Source organism: Pogoniulus pusillus, chromosome 20 (genome assembly GCF_015220805.1).
Source record: "Pogoniulus pusillus isolate bPogPus1 chromosome 20, bPogPus1.pri, whole genome shotgun sequence".
Classification (NCBI taxonomy): domain Eukaryota; kingdom Metazoa; phylum Chordata; class Aves; order Piciformes; family Lybiidae; genus Pogoniulus; species Pogoniulus pusillus.
Window position 1 is genome coordinate 11,036,065 of NC_087283.1, and position 26,336 is coordinate 11,062,400.

The following is a 26,336-nucleotide window of genomic DNA, read 5'->3' on the forward strand; positions in this document are numbered from 1 at the left end:
CTGTGAGCAACTGGAAGTGAAACTCTGGATACATCAGTTTCACTCTCCTGTGAGTGAGTGTAAAGCCTCTGTTCCTCAGGAAGCTTATGCAGAAGCTAGCCAAAGGCCAGCCTCAATCCTCTTTAATAAATGCCATTATTTCAGCTCCTGCCCAATTTGGAGTCCAGCCATAACATAGGATGGGAACACCTTGTAACACTTACACTTGATCTCCTGCTTTCAGTGGACTGAGGCCAAACTTCCGTTTGGCTTTCTTCTTTTCTCCACAGAATTGGACATGGTGGCTCATGAAGTGTTTCTGGTCCAATGGGCAGCAAGCATGATGGTGGTGGCTGTAAAGATTATCTCTGCCATTGCATGCTCTTTGTGGAGATGGTTTTCCTACTGCCCTTAACCATCTTGCTTGGGCTGCAAGAACTGATGAGATAAGATGAATTCATGTGCCAGCACTATGTGATAGCACTTGGATTCTCTTGTTTTGTCATGTTTATATTGGTGGTGAGACCCAGAACTCTAAGGTCTGCTTGAGAAGATCAGCTCATGTGAAGAATGGAGCCAAGCAAACCACTGTGAAGTAGCTTACTGTGTTAGCAAGTGTCTGGTTGGGATGTGGTAACTGTGGTGTGCTCCCCATTGGCCTCTGTCTCTGCCCCTCTGCTGAGGACAGTCACCTGCCATGGAGCTGGGACAGGGAATGGCCTGCAAGGGGTTTGCCATATGACGTAGCCCTGTTTGCCTAAATGCTCTGACTCAGGGATCAGTCAATTCAAACACTATGAAACCTAAAAAAAAATCAATGTTTGCTCAACAAGACTCGGTACAAAACATTTGTGACTTGAGTTAATGTTATTCTCATCCTCTAATATTTTATTGATCAAACTCTGTATTAGCTTCCATTACTTTCTACTGCAGACTGATGTCAGGTCAAGTAACCCATCCTCACCAGCCCTGCTTGCGCTGCCAGTATGGATGGAATCTTCACATTCTTCCAGCTTTCTGCAATTTCCTTGGTATAGTAGCTCTTTTCAGTTCATATTGACAGATCTGTGATCTCTCTCTGCAACCTTTTATGACTTGGTAGCACAAGGCATCCAGAGGCCATAAAATTTTGGAGTTTAGTACTCCCCATGGCTAGAAACAGACTAGTTCATTGTCTTCATCTGATCTGAGTGTGCTGTGTCTTTCCTAACAAAATGTTTATTGACTAGTCCTGCCCTGCCTGCTTCTTTGTGAATAATATAATCTTCTCCATCAAATAACAAACCAGTTCTTGGAAGTGCTTTTGGTCTTGACATGCCCAACACACTCCTCCTTGCTGTCCTTAGTCTGGGCAACATGTCTGCTGTATTGTCAGCAATCAACACCTCAAAACACTGATAGCATGGAGGCTTGCTCCTGCCCGACTCCAGGATCTGCTCACAGGACTCTCCAGTCCAGGAGCCCCATCTTCTCCTCTAGCTTGTGATTGGTTACCTCCAAAGGTTTTCTGAAAAGGGCAATAGTCAACAGTCTTCCCCTTCATCCATCTGTCATAAGACCAAAACTTATTTCTAAAACCCAGAAATTTCTTATGGTTAAGTCCTAGCTGGGACAGACTGCCCAACAGAGACCATTCACTTTCTTCTGCTCCACGTTTAGGCAGAACTTCTTGTGTTCACTGCACCTGCAGTTGATGCAGAGTCTCCAGAACAAATAATTATATGACCACTTGCCAAAAAATTGCCTTACAGCAACTTTAAAATGCTCAGATGTCGACAGCTTTTGAGGTTTTGTTGTTTATGTGACTCAGATGGTCTGCGTGGTACATTAAAACAGGTATGCAGGCAAGGGTTCTCCCTGCCTTTTGTGGTTTGATTTCTTTAACAGATTGTCAAGATGGCAATCTCCTTTTGGATTCTTTTTTTCCCCTTCACTACAATAAAATGCCTGCCTTTAGGTTGCTCTGAAGTTTTCTCTTTGAACGTTTGAAAGAGAAGTGCTCAGATGATTTGTGGATAAGATAATAAAGAGCTGTCATGGCCTGAAACGGGGGGGTTAAACATGCTGGCTGCCTTGTGCTCTGGACAAACACTGCAGGCATAGCTCAGGCAAAGGTGCACCTATCTCCTGCAAACTGTCATCATCTGAACATTTCTAGGATTAGCTGCAAGTAGAGGACTGTTACGTGATCTCAAAGTTTCTTCTGTGCTCTTTAGCGGGAAGAACATGCACGATAAAACTGAGAGGCAGGTTCAGAGTAGCCCCATAAACGTGTTCATAGTAAAGGCTGTGACCTAATTCAAGTCTTACCCTTGTATTGTTGATGGGACTAATACAGAAATCATTAAGTGGTTGCAGTATATATGGCAGTATATATGCATTATATATGCACATGCCTTCCAAGTCTTCAAACAATTCTGCAGCAACAGCAGCAGAAGTACCAACCCAGTCTTCAGAAGGTGGCCCAGGATCTGATGGTCATAACTGTGCTTGAGACTAAAAACTGCAGACTTGTTAGCCAAACAGTAGTGGTATCCCCCAAGGGTCAGTGCTGGCCCCGGTCCTGTTCATTGTCTTTATTGATGATCTGGACCAGGGCATTGAGTCCAGCATCAGTAAGTTTGCAGAAGACACAAGCTAGGAGCAGGTGTTGATCTGCTGGAGGGCAGGAGAGCCCTGCAGAGGAACCTTGGCAGGCTGGGGAGAGAGTGGCTGGAGAGCATCCAGACAGAAAGGGACCTGGGAGTACTAGTAGATAGTAGGCTGAACATGAGCAAGCAGTGTGCCCAGGTGGCCAGGAGAGCCAATGGCATCCTGGCCTGGATCAGGAACATGTGGTCAGTAGGACAAGGGAGGTTATTCTGCACTGGGCAGGCCACACCTTGAGTACTGCGTCCAGTTCTGGGCTACTCAATTCAAGAGAGATGTTGAGATACTGGAACATGTCCAGAGAAGGGCGATGAAGTTGGTGAGGGGCCTGGAACACAGCCATGAGGAGAGGCTAAGGGAGCTGGGGTTATTTAGTCTGGAGAAGAAGAGGCTCAGAAGTGACCTCACTGCTGTCTACAACGACCTGAAGGGAGGCTGTAGCCAGATGTGGGTTGGTCTCTTCTGCCAGGCAACCAGCAACAGAACAAGGGGACACAGTTTCAAGTTGTGCCGAGGGAGGTATAGGCTTGATATTAGGAGGAAGTTCTTCACAGAGAGAGTGATTGGCATCGGAATGGGCTGCCCAGGGAGGTGGTGGAGTCATCATCCCTGGTGGTGTTCAAGAAAAGCCTGGATGAGGCACTTAGTGCCCTGGTCTAGTTGATTGGATAGGGCTGGGTAACAGGTTGGACTGGATGATCTTGGAGGTCTCTTCCAACCTGGTTGATTCTATGATTCAGTGAAAGTAATGGGATTCTTCCAAGGTCACTCCCAGCTTTCTACCCAGGGAAGGAAGCGGGTGTGAGGAAAGTGATAGATTCCCATGGCAGATGTGGGTAGAACAGCCCTCATCTCTGCACAGACTCAGCACTGAAAAGTTAGTTCTGATGGTACAGGTGGAAACTGTCTACCAAATGGAAAACTCAGCAGAATACTGAAGACTTAGAAGAGCAACAAAAGGCAAAATATGTCATATCATGGTGGTGGATTATTTACAACCACATTGCTGGTCCTGAATTTCCTGACTAGAATTTGAGGAAAATGCTCCAAGTTGCAACAAGAGAGGTTAAAGTTGTAGAAACTTCTTCACTAAAAGGCTTCTCAAACACCAGAACAGGCTCTTTATGGAGGTGATTGAATCCCCATCACTGGGGTGTTTAAAACATGCAGAGATGTGATGCTGAGTGGCATAGTTTAGAACCAGACTTAGTACTGAGTTAGAGAATAGTTAAACTCAATGATCTAAGAAGTCTTTTCCAACCAAAACAATTCTGTGGTTCTATGAATTAATTCTAGACATTTCCTTCAATAACTTCTAATAACCCAAGAGATGAAGTAAATATCATCAGACTAACCTGGATTATGGTGAGTAGCAGGGAGTTTCATGCAGGTATTATACCAGGTTATTTATAGGAGTTAGAAGCAGAATGGAAAAGCCTTGAAATGTATAGGTGCTATAGCTGCCTGCCTATGAAAGTATGAATCCATCACAGGGATATTCAGCAGGGAGGCACCTGAGCAGTAGTGATTCAGAGACCTTTCAGGGTAACGACAGTTAGCTGGAGGCTTGCAGTGTTGTGTAGGAAAAAGGAACACTACAGATCTGGGCTGCCTCCACTAACCCAGCATGGGAAAGAGCAGGAAAATGAGTGACCCCTATACTGACCCAGGGCTGCAGCTGGGAAATTGGGCTCTATTCTGGAACCATGTCAGTGACTTTCTGTTAACAAACTGGAACAAGTTCACAGAAAAGCAACAAAGAAAACTGAGGACCTGGAAGAATTGACTTATGAGAAGAGATTAAGAAAGGTAAATTTTTGCAGCTCGGCTAAGCAGTGACTAAGCGGCCATCTCAGCACACAAAAATGCCCACAGCTGTGAGCAAGCAAGGAAAGATTTGTTATCCAGCAGGATACCCATCTTACAACTGGAGGTGAGGCACTGGAATTAATGAAAGACATTTTTAGGCAATAGTAGGAAAAAAACAACTAATAATGAAATCTTTAAGCAGAAGTCTCTCAAATGTGAGGGAAAACTCAACTCAGTAAGGAGCTTTATGGCAAGGTTAGGCAAAGGTTAGGCAATGGCATTGTATGTAGTACAGTGAGATGCTGCGTGTGCTGAGATGTCCACAACTGTTTGGGCTTCTCACCATTCCCAAATACAAAACATGCAAAGATTTCTGAGGGCACATGATGGCACATACGTTCTTTGTGTATTGCTTAGGTGCAAGCTTAACCTTCTCATTTTGAACAATCTGTGGGGATATCAATGAAAACTACCTATGCAGCTCTCAGGATCATCATCCCATTAGTTGCACAACCAACCTGTCTCTGAAATAACTTCCAGACAGGTCACAAATGTGGTCAGTTTGCTGCAGAGTGGTGCCCAGAGGAGCTGATTGGGGGGTAGGTGGGAGATCAGTCCAGGCTTCCCAGGACATTTGACCATCACAAGCCATGAGGCTGCAGAAGGAAGCACTGCACAGCTGGCAGCCTGCTTTGGGGCAGCATTGAGTTATCTGGTCTAAAATAAGGCCAAATGCTCATAAAGTCACAAAACTACATTGACAAAACAGTAATATATCAAAATGTATTCATGTAGGTGAGCCTGCTTTGGCAGGGATGTTAGACTAGATGATCTCCAGAGGTTCCTTCTAGCCCCTATCATTCTGTGGTTCTGTGCAGTTTGCCCAGCCCCAGCCTCCATGCTCATTGGCAGATAAATCACTTTTAGCCATCAGCACAGCAGGGGTGGGGCTGTTCAAAGACATCGCTGCAGTGACTTGAGATGATAACATTCGTGGTGCAGAGCGTGGTGTGAGACTAAGTGGGACCAATTTTGTATTGCTTTTTGGTCAGTCACACTTCTACTTACTGTTTTAGGGTATCTGTATGGTTAATACATGGTAAAGTATCTCCACTGAGTGCCTGCCAGCAAGCTCTGAACTGCTGAAATGGTGGTAGAAGTAGTTTCTGCACTTGCTTCCTTTCAGGCTAACTGAATAACTCAGAATTGTGATATGTAATGAAAGAGTTTCCTTTGCCAGAGGCATCTCAGCACAAGAGACTAACACCGAGTGTGTTACAACAGACACTCTACTGGCGTGTGGAGTGTCTGTGCGTGTGGCAGCTCTGCAGCACTGAGCACTACAGGAGTGGGTTTTTACATTCCCAACCTTGTTTTGGCATCTGCAGTGTGACAAAACTTCCTGTTTGCTGTTTAGCTCGTGAAGAAGAGTGAAAAGGGTTATTTGAAATTGAGGTTAAAGCACAGGGCTTTGTTCAAGGTGTGGATCCTTTACCCAGACCTTGGAATGGGTTTCATAAGTTAGCCAGAAAATTCTAAAGCATGTGACTGGGGCCACTGGACACTGAGACAGCAAAAGGAGGTGTGGTGGGCATCTCTCCCTTCAGTAGCGGCTGAACTAGCTGGCACCAAACCCAGATGGTATGTGAGTTTTCCCTGGGCATGTGCCAACAAGAGGATCCATGCCTGGTGCTCAGCACCTCACAGCTTTGTGGTGGTTTAGCTGTGCCATGTTGGGGCAACAGCAAGTCTCTCCCATGGTGCTGAACCCCTTGGGTGTCCAGGTGGTGTGTGGGAGCAGCTCTTGTTTCTGTGCCCGAGACAGGCAAACCAGCTTTGCTTTCATCACCTACACCTTTGCTAGTTGGGTCGGTGCTCTTCTATATTCTAGTAGTCTGATGCTCCCCTGCACACAGGACATGCTTTGTTCAAGTATTCACTCTTTGCCTGAATTATTTATTCATTCTTCTTCCCCCCCCGCCTTAATTTTTCCTTCTGTCCTTTGCCTCCAATGTCAGATGAATTCCCTTCTCTCCAGCAGCTCAACACAGCAGGGATTAATGCGGCTGGAGCATGACTGCAGACGTGTCATGCTGCTGGAGTGACCTCCCCCAGAAAAAAAAAAAGGCAAGAGGAAAGTATCCAACAGTTAGGAATGAGGTGGTGTTGGGGGAGAAAACTCTGAGTACCTCTTGTTCATTTTCACAGCAGACATATTCCCAGTGTCTCCATTCCCTTGCAAGCTGAAATATAGTGCAGATCTTTAGGAGAAGATAAAGCTGAACATGCAAATATTGAGTATGAGTTGTGCTGAAAGAAATTGCAAGGCATGGACCAAAAAAACATGCAAACTTCAAGTATCTGGCCAAGGTGGACAATTACAAGCTCTGTTCTCACAGTGCTGATTATTTCAAGCAGCATGATGCAGGCAGAAGTGTCTCCTTTCCTGTTGTCCTTCTGCTAATGGCATCATGAATTCTGATTACACCGCGATTGCATCCCCACGATGTGGAAGGCCACACTAACAATTTCAGACATCAGTTTTCCTTCTGCCAACTTTCAGGAGCATTTTATAGGATTAATATTCAATAAAACTCCCTTAACATTAAAAAAATGCTTAGTCCCCCAATTGTTATTAAATTCTTTTCCTGTGCCATAATGCGGATGCTTTGATCTAAAGTCCTGCAGTTTCTGGAAGGAGCTTGCGTGATTACGATAATGTGCAGTGCTCTTTCTGCTATTCCTATAGGGAAAATAAACCCCACATTAGTTCCATATTAGTACCTGACTTGGAGAAGTTAAAAAGTGCCAGAAAAAGGTTAACCAGAGTCAAGTACACATAAGAGAGCTGCAATTATTAGTGTTAGGGGAGCCATTGGAAAAAAACATTTCTACTTTTACAGAAAAATTTATTGGTGTCTTTGCTCCTGGCTGCTTTATGCATTTTAATAAAGCAGTAGCAGCTATAACAGGGTGTGGGAGTTGGTTATGCCTGTGTAGAATGAAAGGGTTTATCTGTGGGATCTTGCCCTTCTCCTTGCCTTTAGCCTTCGCCAGCCCAGGGCTGCCCTCCGTTCCACCTGGGCTATTGATCTGCACCAGAGCTGGGACTGAGAGCTCAGGTAAGAGTCCATGCTCCAGCACTGCCCAGAAGTTCACATTCCTGCCTGCAGACTCGGTTCAAGGCTCTCCCCAACTTGCCAGCACATGAGTGGATCCATGTGGAGAGCCCTTCAAATGAAGGCAATAATTGCTTTTGTGTGTTAAAAGTTACGTAGGGCCTCCAAGCAGCTTTCGCAATTTCCCTGCCAAATGTCTGGGATTGTTCTGCAAACGCTCTCTACTGAAAACAGCCCCGGTGCCAGAGAGACCCACACAACTGGGACAGCGCTCAGCTGCCTGCAGAGTGCAACTGCACCCAGAGAAATGATTCTTGGTGGAGGAGATGCAAAGTGCTTGTTGTGTGCGGAGAAGGATTTGTGCTCATCTCGGGCACCTGCTACCGGTCCCTGTCTGAGATGAACCCAGGGTTTAACCCCTTAGCGCCATTCTTACATGCATCACCTCAACACAAATAGTCACCAAAAATCTCTCTTATAAAATAGTGAGTTGGAAATGGTATTTCATTCTGGTTTGCCGTGGGTGGGTAGCTAACATGCTCATCATGCCTGTGGAGGACCATGAATGTCTTTGATACAGGTGGAAGCCACGTGGAAGTGCATTTAAAATGTTAGCTGTATTGATCTCCTCTTCCCACTTTGGAATTGGTTTGGGTTTCATTTAAGGCAGCATCTTTCTTGCTAGAGGCTCACAGCTGTGGATGTCCTGATCTATAGCTGCTCCTTTTGTGAATTCAGTTATTTTGTCTGCATGGGATGATATTTCCTCTACCCAGCCCCTTCTTTCTCTCCTTTCTCCTCCTGTACCATCTGTGAGACATCTCACTGGTATCTGTGAGAATCCCCACTTCCTCACAGTGGTTCTGTTTGGCAGCAGCTGTGCTCAAGTGACCTCTGAAAGTGGTTCCTTGCTAGTGTTTACAGTTTGTTACTTCCACCAAAAGACCTGCCATTTATTCATGAACAACTCTGACGTTGTTCATCCTTCACAGCCACAATTTAACATGAATTGGGCTTGCATTTGAGGGTCATGTTTGCCTGCATAATCTTTAGTCCTTCTCTTCAAGCATTTGCCTTTCTAGAACTTTCTGCCGTGTTTCCATACACTGGTTCTGATCCCAGGACCCTGCTGTCTGTTGCTGTTATGCTGCTTTCTTGGCAGTGCTAATTTTTCACGTGCTGTGTAAAGGTCCCATTCATCCATTTGGGGAGAGCAGGAAAGTTTTTTCTTTGCAGGTCCATAAGCCCATCCGCACTCCACATCTGGAAGGGCTCATGCTGCCTGTCATGTTAGTGCACTGGGACAAGACTTCTGATGGAAACACTTAATTCTCAAAGAGGTGCTGGATAATGGTAAATCCTTCGTGAAATGTGGATCTGCATTTAAGATTCTTTCCTGCTCCCACTGTCTGCGAGATGCTTTACTCGGCTTCATTTCCACTGTCCCGAGTCTAAACTCGTAATCCCCTCTCGAGATACTTCAGCTTGAGTTGATATTCTTCTGCTGCTCCTTCATTTCCGTGGTTTTCTGAGCCCAGACTTCAGCTCAAACCTCTTCCCTTCCCCTACCATCCTTGCCAGCTTTCACATACTCTTCACTACTGCCTTACTACAAGGCTATCCCATCTCACAGTCCTGAATTCCCCTCCTCTCAACCCATCCTTGCTCATCCCCAGATCTGCTGCAATTGTAGATCCAGTGCCAAAAGTGCTTATGGCCTCTCCTGACACAGCTGCTGTTTGATCTGATCAGCCACAGGAGAACTGCAAAGGGCACTGAGGGTTTGGTAACCTCAGATCGCATCCAGTGAGCCAGATTCCTAGGACCCACCATGATTCCCAGGTCAGATCCTGACACTGACCTACAGGACACTGCAGCTGTCATGTGTTACAAGTTCAGTGATGCCCTGGCATGGTCCCATGCTGCCTTGATTTCGGTTGGCTGTACTGACACCCTGTAAGATGGCTGCACACTTGCTAAGAGAACAGCATTTTCCAAAGTGTAGTTACCAAGTTTGTTCTTAAATGAGAAGGTAAATCAAGCAAAGAGTTGGGAGAGATTACCTTGAGCAGGAGCTGTCCGGCTCTGTAGATCCATGGATGATAAACTCATTAACATGCTTGTGAGGCTGGAGGAGGAAAAGAGGAGAGCAGATGCTGTTCCTCAGAGGACAAGAGAGCAAGTCAGGGCAATCCTGGAAAGTGTGAAAAATGGTTGGAAATTATAGAGTTGAAATTCAGTTAAGAATCTCCTAAATCTCCATACTTAAACATCTGTTTGTTTTCCCTTCCTAAACACATGCTGGAGAGAAACTAGCTAGGTAGCAGAACTGCAGAAAATGTACAGAGGTAACCACAAATTGGTGGTGACTTGATACTGAGCTGGAGTATATATTAGTGTCTTGGTGACAGAGCCTCTGGGATGTGTCACCTCATGGATTAAGGTATAGTTATTGCCTTGTGCTGGTCAGGGCTTGCAGTGTCTGGTTGGAGCAACCCAGTTTGAGAAAGTTATCCAGTAATTGTAGGAGGAGAGCAGAGGGAGAGGCAGAGCAGGGGGGTTCAGGCTGTGTGGAGTTGGAGGGTCCTCAGGGTGGAGTGTGAGCTCCAAACCAAGTGCTGATGGATCAAGGAAGGGGTTTGGAAAGAGCAACCAGGATATTCAGTGTATGAAGTTGATATGATGCACAACACCTCCTCCTTTTGTATCCATTCTGAAGGTGTTGCATCATCAGCCTTCTGCAGTTTATACCCTTCAGCCATCTTCTGCTATTCTCAGTCTTTGTTGCTCCCACATATCACCACCTCAGAGGCCTCCACCTGCTTGCTGACACTGCTCACATGGCAGTGTTCTCCTCCAAACCTCTGCCCTTCACACCAACAGACCCGTCCCAGCTCAAAATGAAGCAGCCCTCAAATCAAAGACGGAAATAAACCACTGGGCTCTTAATGATGGGCTAGAGGCAGAGCTTTTATTTCATGCTTTGTCCCTGCAATTTCCCCCTTTGTGTTACAGGGTATGATTTTACCAAAAATAGTCAAAGGAAGAAAATAAAGTTTAAAACTTCTGGGAAAGAGCCAAGTTCTCCATGCTGAAAATCAATTATTGCCTAATGTTTGAAAGGCAAGCTCCCCATGCTCTTGGCAATGGGCCAGTTCACCCACGTTCACCTGCTTTGTACTTTATTCACGAGAGTCAAAGATCTCGTGAATAAAACTTTTTATTTCCAGAGAGTTTTGTGTTTCAAGGGCGTGCTGATTCTTCTGGCCAGGACTGCCAGCAGAGGAAGGTGACTTCTCACCACTGTCTCTGTGTTTTTCAGGGTTAGTGACAACAAATAAAATTATTACATGGAATAAAATGATTGCTTCTGGAAAGAACTGCAAGGTGGCACAATTAGACAGTGGGCATTTTTAAGGTTACTTTACTGTGCTGGAGCTGCAAAAGATGGAAGTAATTTATTTCCTCTTGGTAATGCTCCTCTCTGCTCTAGCAATTTATCAGAAATGTTAATCCAACAAGCAGTGAGTGTGGACGTGGTAGGAGGAGGGAAGGGAGGTGGAGGAAGAGGAGAGAGAAGACATTTAAAATTAGCTTCAAAATATTGTACATCTCATTAAAAATGTAATCATGCATAAAATGAGATCAATGAAAATTTATCTAAAAGTGCAAGGAAAAGGCGTTTTCTGGTGTGATACTGGGGATAATAGTCTGGATTTTAATTTAGTCAGTTTGCAACAAAAAATCCCTCCAGGCTAAATAAAACAGTTTCCCTCCCAGTTATTGTATGGACAGCTAATTTTCTGCACCTTTTCCTTCTAATATCCAACCTTATCTCTTGGCTGTATGGAGGTTTCAATATACTGCAGAGTTTGTTTTCTTTACATTTTCTATTACTGCAATTTAATTTGCATGATAAATGATGAGAGGTAGAAAGATGATAAAAAGAAGCAGAACACTTCTTTATTAATTTTGTTTAAATTGGTGTAACTGTTCACTGACTGTGCTTTTTACACAGAGAGCCCATGTGGAAATTATTTTAAGGCTCTGTATTGCAGTTAGAGAAAAGAGATCCCTGCCAGTGAAGCTCCCTGCCCCCTCTGCCAGTGTGCGAGTTCTTGTTTTCCTCTGTTTGCTTCCTGCTTCATGCTGCCTCTGTCCATACTTCTGGAGAACTTCACTTTGGTGAGATCACCATCAAAGTAATTCCAGAATCTGTGATATAGGAATGGCTTTGGGCAAATTCAGCACAATGTGGAATTTGTTGTCAGCTCTTCCAGCCCCTTCCTAAGTTTTTGCAGCCTTGGAGGGAGAAAGCCCTATTAAGTCTTTATTGCCAGTTAATCTGAAGTTTTGGAGCCCAGTCTCTATCCCAGGCCTCTTGGCTTCCTCTGGTATTCTTGCCAGTTTTCTCATATTCATGGCTATCTTTAATTCATGGCCATCCCATCTTGGCTTCTAATGTGAAAACCTGAAAACATTTGATTGGTTGGGCCACATCTTCCTCTGTCCTGCCCTACTAGACATGGGGTTGGGATGCTGGGTGAGTGTATGAGTCAAGCTTGAGTTTGGCTCTTGGCTTTTGGGAGATTGCTTCTCAGCATCAAGAGAGAGTCTGGGCTTAGTTCTGGGAATACCACTGAAATGCTCAAAGGTGTTTAGGTAAAGCTGCTCTGTTCCTGGAGTTCAGTCCTCCTGAGCCAGGTTTGAGATCTGGGTGGCAGTTACCTGTGATGAGCTGTGGCTGCAGATATTGCTTCTTTGTTCATCTAAACTTGTTATGATATCTTAAAACAGTGACTTGAGCATCTCTGCTCTCCTTGCCTGCCCTCTGCTCACAGCTCAGGGTTTGTTTCAGCAGCACAGAAATTTGTTCAGATTTAATCCCAGCTGTTAATTCACAACACCAGCTCATCATGATGTTTCACCTGTTTTCATTTCATAAGTACTTCATTCAGGGCACCATATTCTGCCCTGCTAGCTGAGTAAGAGGAAGATGTCCCTTGTGTCTGTAAGCTCAGCCCTTCACTTTTGCTCAGGGAGACTCACAGGCATTACTTTTAAAGTGGTGAGCTGGGGAGAAGAAATGTATTTGAATTCATTCTAGTAATTGGTTTTATGCTGATTAATGTTACCAAAGCTGAAGGGAATCGCTGCAGAGCGCCTGCAGCTGAGGAGAAACCCACTGCCTTTGCTTATTTTTCCCTCTTTCCTTATGAGGTTTATGTTAATTAAGCACAAAGCCGTTAAAGTTTTACAGATGGAAGAATGAAGTGAGTCTCCCAAAATACGTGTGTGAGTGCTGGCTAGAATAATGCCAAAGTAAATTCCAGTAAAAGTTTTAGCAAAGACAGGCTGTGGTGTGTGTGGCTGTGCTGGCACAGCATGAGCAGGGAATGCCTCCCCTCCAGTGCTCCCCATCAGAGTGCACCATCCTGCCCTCAGAGAGAACGATGCTGTTACAAGTGTAACATGAACACCTAAAAAGAGAGGAATAGGCAATACTGGGATTGCTTCACATATTCTGCTGTAGCTTTTTTTTTTGTTTGTTTCCTTTTTTTCTTGTAAGTATTAATTCTGTTGGCGTTTTCTGCAGACATTTGTAAAGAGACAAGAAAAAGCACCAGCAGTGGAGGTTTGCCATCAGTGTCTCTTCTGTCTCCCAAATGACATTTCACTACGGTACAGTTGAGTTATAAACTTTTGAAAATTGACTTTTTCCCTCTCCATTCTGTAAGAAAAATAACAGAGAGCACAACAAAATAATAAATAAAAATGGTAATCCAGGGCCATGCTGCTGCCTCAGCAGCTGCTGCACTGCTTCAAAACAACCCTCCCTGCATATTTTTTTTTAAGAAAAGGTGAAAAGGAGATTATTTAAGGTTTAAATTCCAAAAGTTGGGAAATGCTGAACTAGGCTTTCTCTGAAAACTTGTTCCTGTCTCCAGAGCACATGTGGCATGCTGTGGGCTCTTGCTGTGCTATGGTAGCTGGGAGGGTTGTGTCTGTGAACATGGGCCCAACGTGGGGGTTGGACTCCATGATCTCTTTGGGTCCCTTCCAGCCCCTGACATCCTGTGATCCTGCACACACATACTGTGTGTCCCATAGCTGGCAGCCTCCTCTGTCCATGCCTTCAGACATCTTCTTGAAGTGTCTATCAAGGGTTAGGGCTGGGCTGGCCACTAGATGAGTGGCAGAGGCTCTCCATGAACCCCTTTATTTCCTAAAGGGAAGAAAAAGAGGGTAAGGAGAAGGGACTGATTGGTTGGGAAAGAAACTAAACCAGCTTTAATAAAATAATAATAATGACAATATCAATAATATATACAAATAGGTACAAATCAATGTTGAACCCAACACCATGATGACAATGACATCACCATTGTCATCACTGATGCATGGGACAGGCACTGAGCAAATCCCAGACTGCACTCAGTAGCAGATAGGGACTGGATTCAGGGTCTGGATTCTGGACCTTGATTCAAGATCAAAGGTAGAAGAGGCAGAGTCCTCCTTGCACACTGGCCACTGAATAAGAGGTTTGACCCTAGTGGTCCCTCAGCTTTATCCTGAAGATGCCATCCATGGGATGGAATCCCTTGTTGCTCAGTATAGGGTCACCTGTCTTGTCTACTTCTCCTTGCAGGTGTCACCACTAACTTCCTGCACCCCAGGGGGCACAAGATATAGCAGTGCCCTTGGTCTGCATGGCAGCGAATCTAAAGAAGAGATTTTCTGCATCCTAGCGCTTGACAGTAACTCTAGACATCAGCATTCTCACTGCTAGAAGCAGCCACTGTCTGCATGAACTTGCCCTGAACTTCAGAAAGTACCATCACTGAGCAGAGGCTGAGCTGAAAATTGGCATCACTGAGCAGAATTAGTTAAACATGGGACTTTGGGACATGGTTTAGTGCTGGTGGTTGGACTCAATGATCTTAGAGGTCTTTTCCAACCAAAACAATTCTGTGATTCTGTAAGCAGCCAGATGCCTTTTCTATCACTGACACATCTCCTCTGGCACCACTTTTTTCCTCTTTTTTTTCCAATGCTTCTCTCTTCTCTGGGCTACCCTTATTTCCCGCTAGTTCCCTGGAAGTCTGGCTCCACTAAGTTCAATGTGATTAATGGAGATATTACACTGCCATGATGTGGTAAATCAGGGCTTAATTTCATATGTGTTCTTTATCTCCCAAGATGGCCACATGCTTTGCAAAAATAGTGTATTGATCCACACATGTAACATAACTGTGAGTGAGTCTGGACATCTACATTAAAACATTTATTTCTGTATATGAGGAACTTGTCTCCTTCCATGTTCCATCCCAAGGAGTAATCAGATCAATATGTGTGAGCTGAGAAGCAGAAAATGTGATCAAGTTTTATGTATTATGTCAGAGGATGAATCCTGCATTAGTGTTTACTTGTTGCTGCCTGCCAGAGGGGAACAGAGGCAGTTGAAGGGAAGAAGATGACTGGTTATGTGCACAGAACAGTAGCCAGGGAAGGTACTTTCACTTCCACAGGATAACAGAATTGTGCTGCACACAGAAGAATAAGGAGGCAAACCACCTGAGCCAATAATCTCAGTCATTAATGGTTTATGGAGAACAAATGAATCATAGCATCAAAAAAAAAAAAAAAGGAAAAGACCTCTAAGATCATCAACTCCTACCTATCAGCCCAATGCCACCATGAACACTAAACTATGTCCTGATCTGAAATGAAATCTCAATGAACATTTTCCTCTGAGGAGGTGTACTCTGGGTGTACCTTTACTCTGTAGCAGTCATACCATCACATATACTCCAGCCAGCGATGCACCAGCATCCTCTTAGACTTTTCCTTACTTAATTTTCTAGGTTTAGTTTCTGTTTCTATGTTTCTTTTGCTGGCTTTATCTTTGCTACAAACAGCCAGAGACGCTCTGGAGCAGTTATTTTGTTTTCTGGGACTTCAGTCTAGTGATAATTCAAATCACTGGAGCTCTCTGTCTATGATCCCTCTAATGTAGACTATTTGTTCTGTTTAAAGGGTGAGAAATTTCCAAGCAGTTTTCCCAGGATAAACGTGGAGCCTGTTTATGAAGAGGACATCTGCTCACTGCTGGCTCCTCATTGCTTAGCTCACTATTGACTTGCAGCTTCTTGAGAGCTTGGAGAAGATCTTCCTTCCTTCCAGATATCTGCTCCAGAAGGATCTAAATTTGAACTATTTCTTGAGTCAGCCCTTGGATGCTTGCCCATCTGATTTGTGGGTTTTCCATGTCAGAGTGGTGGCTATTCCCTCTGCCAGGCACTAGGAGGGATTAGAGCCTCAAGGATGATCCCACTACGTGGTCTTTTTGTCTGGATGGAAACCCCTTGAAACTTGAGCCTACTTAAAATTGTTGCCCACACTTGTGTCAGAACCTGATTTTGGGCAGAAAGGGTTTTGGGAATATAAATAATAGTAAAACTTTAGTCTGCTAAAATTCAAAGAACCCTTTGTATGTCCTTTCAGTGTGAATTAGCCATCAGCTTATCAGTTTGTCTGAAGGTAGGCTGCTCCTGTTGTAGATCAGCCCAGGTGGTCTCCTCCTCTGGCCAGTGCACAGTTCATGGAGGACTCAGCCAGTTTCCCTGTCACACACAGCCACATCTGCCTTGTGGGACTTCTGCCCATCATGAAATCTTCTCTAGTTACTCCTAGAGTCTCTCCCAGATTCTTCTGCTATGTGTCTTCCAAAGACATTCTTACACATAAAGATTCAAATGCTAAACCTCCTGATTTTACTGTTGAGTGTTGTGGCCATGGCACAGTGTCTTACTTCATGTTTTCTGCACGATGGTTTAGTGTGACCCATCTGTTTGGATGCTTGTATTGTGATGTCTTCTTCTCCATCTGTGTAGAGAACAAAACCTATTCCACTTTGATTCCTCTCTTTTTGCTGATAACACTTCTAGGCTGTTAATGTCCTTAATTTCATTTGTCCATTCCATGCTGGTGCATTTTTGGACCTGCTGTACTTCAACACACCAGCCTGTGTGCTGTGATGTGTCAAATAACCTTTTAAATCCAAACAGATTATGTCCCATGTTTGCTTCCTGTCTGGAGTCTGTGTTACCTCTTTAAAAAAAATCCAGCAGATTTGTCAAACAAGATTTACCCTTTATAAGACTCTGCTGGCTACTTTTTATATCAGCTCACATTTCTCCAGATGTTTTGTGATCTCATCACTTATTAATGTCTCCATGATTCTGTCTTCTGCTGAAGTTACACACTCATTACTGGTAATGTGACTGTGAATGCATCAACTCTCTTCCTTATTAGACTGCATCTGATGACTCGAATCTGCTCAGGGTGGCCTTGGAACTTAATGGAAAGAATCTTTTTTTTTTTGGCTCACATTCGAGGGATTTAGAAATCCATCCCTCTGCTTTAATAATTTATTACTTTATTACTGTTATTTAATAATCTTATCCACAAGGAGCTGGGACATTTCCAGTAACATGAGTGGAGAGCCCTGCCATGAAGATCTCCCACCATCCCTGACTGTCCTGGTTTGCTAGGACACACAAACATCATTTCAGCCCTGCAGCTGCAGACATTGTTGATTGCTTTCATCTTCTACACTGGCTGGGCTTTTGCTCCCACCTTTGGATTGTAAAGCAATTGCCACAAGACTGTGGCTGACTCAGGGTGATTCCTGCTTGGTAGATGAGAAAAGTCTCTCTAGATCACTAAAGGTAACATTTTGAGGTGCCTCAAGACAAGCCCAAGCATGGACTTGCAGTGGTCAGGGTCAGCTGAGGCACTGACTTGTGTTTTTTTTCTAGAGCCACTGGAAACAAGAGTAACTTTATTTTGCTGCTCTTGTGGTCTTGAAAATGTTTAATTTATTTTAACTTCCAGAATGCTGTTTAAAAGCGTGAACAGCATTTATGTCTCACATAAACATAGTCAGGAGATGATGTCTAAACAAACAGATCCACTGGGAGAACCCATGAGAAGGTGGCATAATCTATCTACTTGATCTCCATTCTTCAAAAGACATAAAACTTTATGGGGAGCATGAGAACTGTTTCTACTGTTGTCCTTGCTTTAGGAGTGTTGGAGTGGCTGAGAATGGAGGTATGTCCCTGCGACAGGAATTTATGGGAATGTTGTAAGCTCCATGAAGTGCCTGGAATTTGGACTGGGTACAAGTTTGCCTCTCCATTACACATCTACAGCTCTCTGCATATTTGTGATTATCCTTATGAATAATGTAAGCTACTGCCTCCAGAGGGAGAGACTTGAAGAAGGAGTTAGAGAACATGTCTGAGTGCTGATAATGAACTCAGGATAAGAAAGATAAGGCCATTTGTCAGTGGATGGAGAAGCGCAGGCTTAAGTAGAGCCAATAAAGTTTCTGGGTAAAAGAGCCAAAAAGACTTTATTCTTCTTGTGGTCACTGCTTCTAGAGCAATCCATTTTTTCCCCCTTGTCCTGTTTGTTTTAATGTGAGTTGCAAGGTTGCTGAGGAAAAAGATAATGTCATGATGTGGCTTAAAGACTGTAGCTCTTATTTGGAAACACTTGAGTCTCTGAAGGTGGATTTTTGTTGTGGCAGTGCCTCTTGAATCACTTGGAGACTGCTCTTGAGCTTTATTTCTTTGAAGTTTTTGGTTAAACTTTTACATCTTGATTTCCAGAACAAGAAGAATCCTTCCTCCTCCTCTCCAGGGAAATAAATTCTTTACATATGCGCCTCAAATTTCTCAGGCTGGGAAATCCAGCAGGAGATAAAGATACTGGAAACCATTTCAATGCTTCTAATGGGTAAGATGTTTAGACTTCAGGGGTTTGGATCAGAAGGGTCTGTTGTGTGGAGGCATTCTGATAAACTCTTCTAAGTCACCTGAGAAAACTGTGCTTAAAATTCATCCATCAGATTGTTTTCTCTGGGTGGGGCACTGCAGTAGCTGGACACGAGTCATTCATCAGGGAGGTAATGGGTGTCTTCAGAGCAGCTACATCTGCACCCTAAAATAAAAAAAAAAACATTCTTCAAACAGTTAGTATAAAAGGAGAGCACAGGGGGAGGCTTTAATCTGCTGGAATATTTTTCAGGGACTGCTGTAAAGAATAGCTACTGGTATTCCACTGCCATGAGAAATGGGGTGTAGAGCTGTAGGCAGTGCTTCTACTGCTGTATAGCTGTTGGGACAGAAAATAACTGTAGAAGCTGAAGAAACCATCTCAGCAGCCTGGTAAAGGACATCCATGGATTTTGCTCATGCTTGTGGCAGATGCTGGTGATGTTTGGGCATCAGTTACGGTTACTAGTCTCATTCTTCTGAGGCTGGGAACATTACTGACCTAATTGCTGAACTTTTGCTAAAGTTTCAATTCTTTTGCTAAAGTTTTAATTTGCTAGATACTCAAAAGCAGCTAGTTCAGGTTAGTCTGGAACTGTTTGAAAAACGTGGAGATGTGGTGCTGAGGGACATGGCTTAATGATGACCTGGTTGTGCTGGTTTAACAGCTGGACTCAGTGACCTTAAAGGTCTTTTCCAGCCTTAATGACTCTATCATTCTGTAATTCTATACATCCATGTTTCTGTGACAAGTTTTGACCATTGGTTGCTCCACTGCTTACCTGAGAAAACAGAAAGTGTTGTGTAGAAATGTTTTTTTTGCCACCAATCTTCCCTCCCTGATGGTGAGAAGGACTTGCCATTTGATTCAACATCTCCATACTGGTGATGCCAAGTCCTGGGTTATCTCTCCATGAGTGTATGTCCATGTGGGACAGGAATATTTTTGTGCCTCTAGGCTACCAATCATCCCCCTTCTGCTGCAGCAATCATGTGGCAAGGGAAGGGGAGGGGGGGAGAAAGGTGAGCTTCTAGTTCTGATTCATCACTTTTATTGAACTTAAATTCCTTTGTTTTAATGCACACTTGATTGAGCCAGCATTTATTGAAACAGTTATGGTTTGCAGGGGAAAGAGACAGTTGAAGAAAGAACAAATGAATCTAATGTAAATCAAATACTTAACGCTTTTATAGAAACTACAAAGCCCTAAATGTGTATTCTTAATGGTAATTTTACAAAACTCCACCAGGCATCTTCAAATGGAGGTGTGACAGTGATTGTTTCAGTCTGGAGATGGCTTTCCTTTCACATGCTAATCATCTGCTCATGGTGATATTTCTCAGCCGTAGTTGCAGTCAGCGAATTGAATAATTTATGGAATGAATTTTGTTGTAAATTTATTGTGTCACAAGCAGGTTGTAATTTCACTAACAGTACACTTAAGTTATTAAGTTAAAAAAATAATGTGGTTGATAGGATCATGCATTTGGAGGTTCTCTTGCTCCCTCCCCAACTAGTTCTCATCTTATATATTTTCAAACAGAGTATTTACCTAATTTTTATTCAAGATCTGATCTGAGAAGGAGAGAGAGGGGACATTAACATAAATGGGTTTGCATTTGCACACTATTGTTGAAGCTGGTAGTCGTAAACAAATTACGGAAGATTTTATATAGACAGAAATAGCATTAAAATGGCACTGCTCTGGCGCGGCGCTGCCTTCGCTCCGTTTGCTTCTGAGTAATTGTCCTCGGCTTACAAGTGATAAAGTGTGGAAGTTACAAGCAAGTCTGCAGAGAGCAGCAGGGCTTCTGGCTTCTTCTCCAACTTTGGTGTTAAGATAATTTGGAGTCATTGCTAGAAAGTTGTTTCTGGCTGCAGGGAAGCAAGAAATAGACATCTCCTGCAACATCAGTGAGGGTTTGGGCTGGAGCAGCTCAGGGGGAGGCTTGGTCAAGCTTGTGTGGTGAAAGGGAAAGCCTTGGCTGCCTTGATTCCAGTCTTTCCACATTTCCTTACACCAGAAATGCCCATATTCCCCATGGACCATACTGGTGTTTGTATCGCCACCAACAGCACCTGCACACTGCTAGTGGTAGTTTTTGAATGTTCGTTTGGGTTTGATACCTTGTGTGGAGGTGTTTGGCAGCAAGTTAAAAAAGCTCATGGCCTCACCCTTTGTCTCCTGAGTTAAAGCAGAATATAAGGGATTCATGCCCTGCTGGGAATGGCAGGCCTTCCTCAAAGTCTCTTTTTGTTTCTGTATTACAGCTATTTCCTGAGTCCTCTTTCTTTTCAGCTTTCCTCCGCTAGCTCCCCTCAGTGTGCTGCCAGAACTTCAAGGACCTCCAGGTCCTGCGTTTACATGTTGGTTGTGTGGTTTGTTTTCCAGCTTCTAAGGTGAAGCCTTGAGTGGGGTTTGCAGGAATAACTCAATTTTTACTGCTGTGTGGGACTTCTGATCCTCCATGGGAGGCCTGGGGATGTTTATAGGTACAACTTCTGAAGAGATTTTCTATAAAATATCTCTTTTATAATTTCGACACAGTTGTTGAACCTATATCTAGTGGCTTGCTCTTAGTCTTAGGCCTGTTTTTACCTTGGTTTATACATGCTTGTCCATGCAGGTTTTTGCATAACTACAGCTATTCTAAAAGCCTGCCTGTCCTCTTTCAGGAACTTTCTTTTGCCCTCCCTTCTCTCTCTGTGCTGCCATCCCTTGGAGATTGTTGAAATGGTCTATTTGTGCCATTACTGTTTTCAAGTGTGATAATGGAAGGTGACAACCCAGTTTGGTGGGTACAGAATGGCCAGGGACCCCTTGTGCATCCTGGTGCTTCCAGCAGGACTTTGGCAGCTGGAGGATTCACGGAGCTGGAGCTCACTGGGATATGTAAACATCATGAAAAGCAGAAGCATTGTGACTGTTTATTTAATTGTTTAAATATGCCAATGTTAGTACAGATAATTACACAGTATAAACACATTTAATTACTTAAATTAGCTAAATATTTTTAATCTTTGTCTGAAATTGCAATCAAATTTCTCAGTGGGAGGCAGATTTAGAAAAGATTTTTTCCTCTGATGGATGCCTCTGAACATTTATTCTGTACTGTTAGGAGAAGAGGTGACACTGGGCTCAAAAGCCAGAGCACCACAACTGCATGGTTTAAAAGTGTGCAGATTTCCTTGGGTTGTGGCAGTGATTTGAAACTAGCTGTGGAGCAGATAAATAGAATAGGTGCAGTGCTCTCTTCATGGGAGCTGCGGACACTGCTAGCATGTGATGAGTGGGTACGATATGTGATTGCATTTTGTCACAGGATATTAAAGCCAAAGAGGGTTAAACAGGTGGTGCCAGTGCCAAGGTGGAAAGTGGGACTGAGCAAATAGTTGGGGGTGGCTTTGTGTCTTCAGCTTTAGCCACACTTGTGCTAGAGTTGGTGTGGAAGTCACACAAATTAATCTCTCTTTCTGAAGCACTGCTCACAGTGCTAATTACTGATAACTGAACTACAGTGCATTTGTCACAACGGTGTTTCAGGGCCAGGAGCAAGGACTTCACTGGAGCCTCCACTATGGACTGTGGTTTCAGCAGGTTGCTGATCTCTGGCTGCTTTTTGCTGCCTCTGTAAATGGCAGTTCAGATTGAGAAAGCATTTCTACCTTTCACTCCTTGGACATAGCTCCTCTTAGAAGTGCTGTATTGTAATTATGGTTGTGCATGTTAAATTTTTAATTTGATTTTCAGTTGTCTATTCAATTGATATAATTGATGTGCATCTTTTCTCCCTCAGGATACAGGTTAATAACCTACTAACCTTGGAATGAAGGAATGATAAAAGGATACCACAATGGGGTTTAAGGGACCGTTTATAATATATGTTTTTAACTCTACCCTTATTTTTTGTCCTTGGTAGCCTACAGCATTTTGTACTTCCAAAGCTTTGACAGGCATTAAAAACATTAATTATTTTAACTTTAATCAAAAGAATGATTCATACTGGACCTACAAGAAGGCTAATTATATTACCATTTGTGACTATTTTATAAAACAAAAAAGTAAAGTATGCTTTAGTAACAGAATCAGTTTCTGTTCTTTGCTGAACAGGTGCTTTGTGGTTGCTTTTGGGTTCTTTTGCACCTGTTCAAACTGCAGAGGGGACCTGCCAACTAAGTAATACTTAGAATCTACAAAAGATGATGAAAGTGGCTAAAAGAAGTATTTAGATAACATCAAGGTATTTGTTGTGGAGTTTCAGAAGGTAATGCTGGAGTGGGATGAAGACTGAAGGAATCTGGCTTATCTAAATATTTCTTTGCCGATCTGGTCTTTGCTGGTTTTCTTTAATGAAACGAGTCCTTTCCCTTGCTACTGCATGAAGGGTAATAGCCCCTGAGATGACAGTCCAAAGTCAAATCTCCCACTGCAGCTGGAGCTGTGAGATCGAGCTGTTTTGTCAACTCCAGACCCACAGAGAGTCACATAAGTCCTAATACTGAAATGAAAATGCCAGGAAAGCCCTTCTGTGCAGTGTGTCAGCTTGGAGACAATCACTGCCGTGACCAGCCTCTCCCAGCTCCTGCTCTTTGCCAAAAGCCTGCTGCTTTGGGACGTTCTGGCTGCCCCTGGTACCCTGGCAGGACAATTCCCAAGACTGCCTTTTGTTCCCTGCTTGCTTGGCAGGGCATGGTACGGGTTAGCTGGTGTGCAGTGCTTTGTAAAGATGCATTTCTTCTGGACACCAGTGTGCAAATCTCGCTGGAGTTCATGCTGAGCCCTGGCCAAGCCTGGAGTTTATCCTAGTGGAAAAAAATGCTTTCTTCTAGGTTAGGAAGCTGGAAATGGAGTGACTAAAGGAGCGAGCACGCTCTAAATGCAGAATTAGCTCGTGGCTGAGTCAACTCTCCTCTGGATGACACTGGAGATCCTGGGGGAATAGCAGGGCTGGAGGACCAGGGATGAGCACCAGCCCTGCTAGTTTTCTCACTTTGTTTTTTTGCCAAGGCCTATTCCTGTGGGGAGAAAATTCAGTTTGCTGTAGGGATGTAGCTCTGGAGCTCCTGACATGTATAAAGGCTCATTTTTTAAAGATGTCTGACTAGAAAATGAGGGCTTCCTTCAAAACTGATCTAATGTGTGTGTAGTCTTGGAGAGTCAGTCTGTGTAGCAATATGACCCCTGCAAAGCTGGAGCCATGGAGAGGCTCAGCAGCACAAACAGCATGAGATGGATGAGCCGTGTTGCTGGGGACGCCACTCCAGTCCCCAAATTAAATCAGAGACTCTGGGATTCAAAAATGATGTGGCTTTCTGCTGAGGTAAAGCAGACTCTGTTCTGTTCTATTCTGCCAGGGCTATCCTGATTGTAGTTTTCAAGCAGAGATTTCAGCCAAAAGCAACAGATGCATACCTCACTGGGAGCATCCACCCTTGCCACAATGAAGGTGCAGATTCACCAGTGGTGCCCAAATGCTCATGAGGCTTCTACCTGCCCTACATGTGCAACAACAGGATGTGACTTCAGGGGAACATGGTGGGAACAGGATTTGTTCATCTGCCGTTGAACTGTCCATGCACTGACTTTTAGATTAGGCTTTTCTCATTCTTCATTGCAGTTGTGTCCACTAGTCAATAATGTCTTTGTCTTTGTTATGCTGCACTCAGGTATGGGTCTGTGAGGGCAGAAATGAACAGTGGAGAGTTGATGCTGCAGAAAATGAGTGCCATGCTTTGCCAGCTGGGACTCTTCTTGCTGGTTCACATTCTTCCCTGTGTGCAACTGTTCTACATCTTCTAGAGGAAACCCCAAGGATGACTTGGCCAGAGTGTAACATGAAGCTTTATTTAGCACTATTGGAGTACCAAAAGATGTGATGTTTTCCAGTCTCCTGTTTAAGGGGTTTCAGGAGCTCTTGAAGTCCTTTGAATTTTAAAAATTTCCCCCCCCAGTGCCTCTGAGCTGGGTGGGATGATATGAGACAGACTCCCATCTTTGGTCTCCCCAGCATGGCGGTGAGGTGGGAAGCTGGGCAGCAGTAGTGATGGCTAGGCAGTGGAGGGCCATGCAAGTGAAGATAAGCAGCACGTCTGGTCTGATGAGAAGATGGAACTCTTGACCCCTATTGCTTTGCACATTTGTGCCTAGTTTTCTTCTTGCTTTCCTACTAACCTCTTCCCAGCTTTTGCTGTTTGTTCTCCAAGTCACCCAGCATTTGTGTGGTCTGGGTTGATTCTGGATGGCTTTCCAAGAGACTTTCCTTAATAAAGTCAATGTTCTCACCAGCACTGAGGAACAGTCTAATGTAATATTCTTAAATCTGACTTTTGGCTTGCTGTTGTTACCTTTGGTAATACATGGCTGAGTTTTGTACTGGTCAGGCAGTGTAGAACCTGTTAAAGATCAGACACCTTACATGTTGAGTTTTGATTTTTTAGCCTTTTAAAAACCTTTAAAGAATAATGTTGGATTAAAGACCTCATTTTGATGTGAAATTAAATTACACAAAATCAAACCCTTTAATATCTTCAGGATAATTTCTCTGTAACTCCTGGTTTTGCCCTATGATAGTTCATGGTGATTATTGTTATTTATTGCTGTTGCAGATGAGACAGGAGGTAAGCCTGGCTCACAGGTTGGGAGATGATTCTGATTCTGTCTGCCATTCAGAAGGCAGGGTTGCCTTCAGGTTACTCCTTGGGAGATACAGGGTCTGTTTAGCAGCAATGACGTTTTCAAGCTGCAATTAAATCACAGACTATCATAGTTACATTTTCAGCCTTATATCTTCACATTTATCTTAGAAAGTGTTTAACTTAGACTGTGCCAACATGTGAATTAAGAGAAGAGCTAGGTGTCAGTGTGTTTGGATTCAATACCATTATCATAGAAGCACAGACAAGTTTGGGTTGAAAAGGGCTCATCTAGTTCACCTCACCCCCCACTCCCCTTGCCATCAGCAGGGACACCTGCAATTAAAATAGATTGCTCAGAGCTCCAGACAACCTGACCTGGAATCATTCCAGGGATGGGGCATCTCCTGCCTCTCTGGGCAATCTGGGCTAGTGTCTTCACCATCCTCAGCGTAAAACATTTCTTCCTTCTATCTAGTCTCAATCTCCCTCTTTCAGTTTCAAACCATCACCCCATGTCCTGTCACAAAAGGCCCTGCTAAAAAGTCTTTCCATACCTTTTTTATCATCCCCTTTAAGTACTGAAAGACCACCTGGAGCCTTCTTTCCTCCAGACTGAACAACCCCAACTCACAGGAGCAAGGCACAACCCAGGGAGCAAGTGGGTGTTTGGGAAGCTTCCTTAACACAGTGCTCACTAGAGCCGGACTGGGCTTTCTGAATGAACTTTCCATCTTCAGGATGAGCTGACAATGCTACGAAAGTATTGCTGTGCCTCTGGGTAGGATATCACTGCACACAACAGGGGCTGGCTAGGCTGCCATGAAGGATATAGGCACTGTCCCTTTAAGATGGGGTATACTGGCCAGGAAGATGACCAGTGTGGATTCAGTGGAATCAGCAGATCCAGGACAATTTTGCAGAGTCAAGCTGGACTTCGCTGCTTTCACTTAAAAAAACCTCTTATCCTCAAGATGTACAAGATTTGCCTTTTTCTTTTTGTGGCTGCAGGGCTGGTAGTTCTTCTCAAACTGTCAATAATAACTTGATGGTTTCCTGAGCTAATCTGATGGTTGTCACTGATGACTGGTCTCTAAAACCAAGAATCAAGAGGGGCAGCAGCTGGTGCACGTGTGGCATTCCCTTTGCAATCACGTCAGCTTCTTCTCCACCGTATCAATGTAACTGGTGAAAAATGGGTGTTTCTGACCATAACGTTCTCAGCAACTGCAGGCTTTATAGATCACATCTCACGTATCAAAGTGCACCCAAAAGCTGACAGTCAATGAGAGCAGAAAGCAA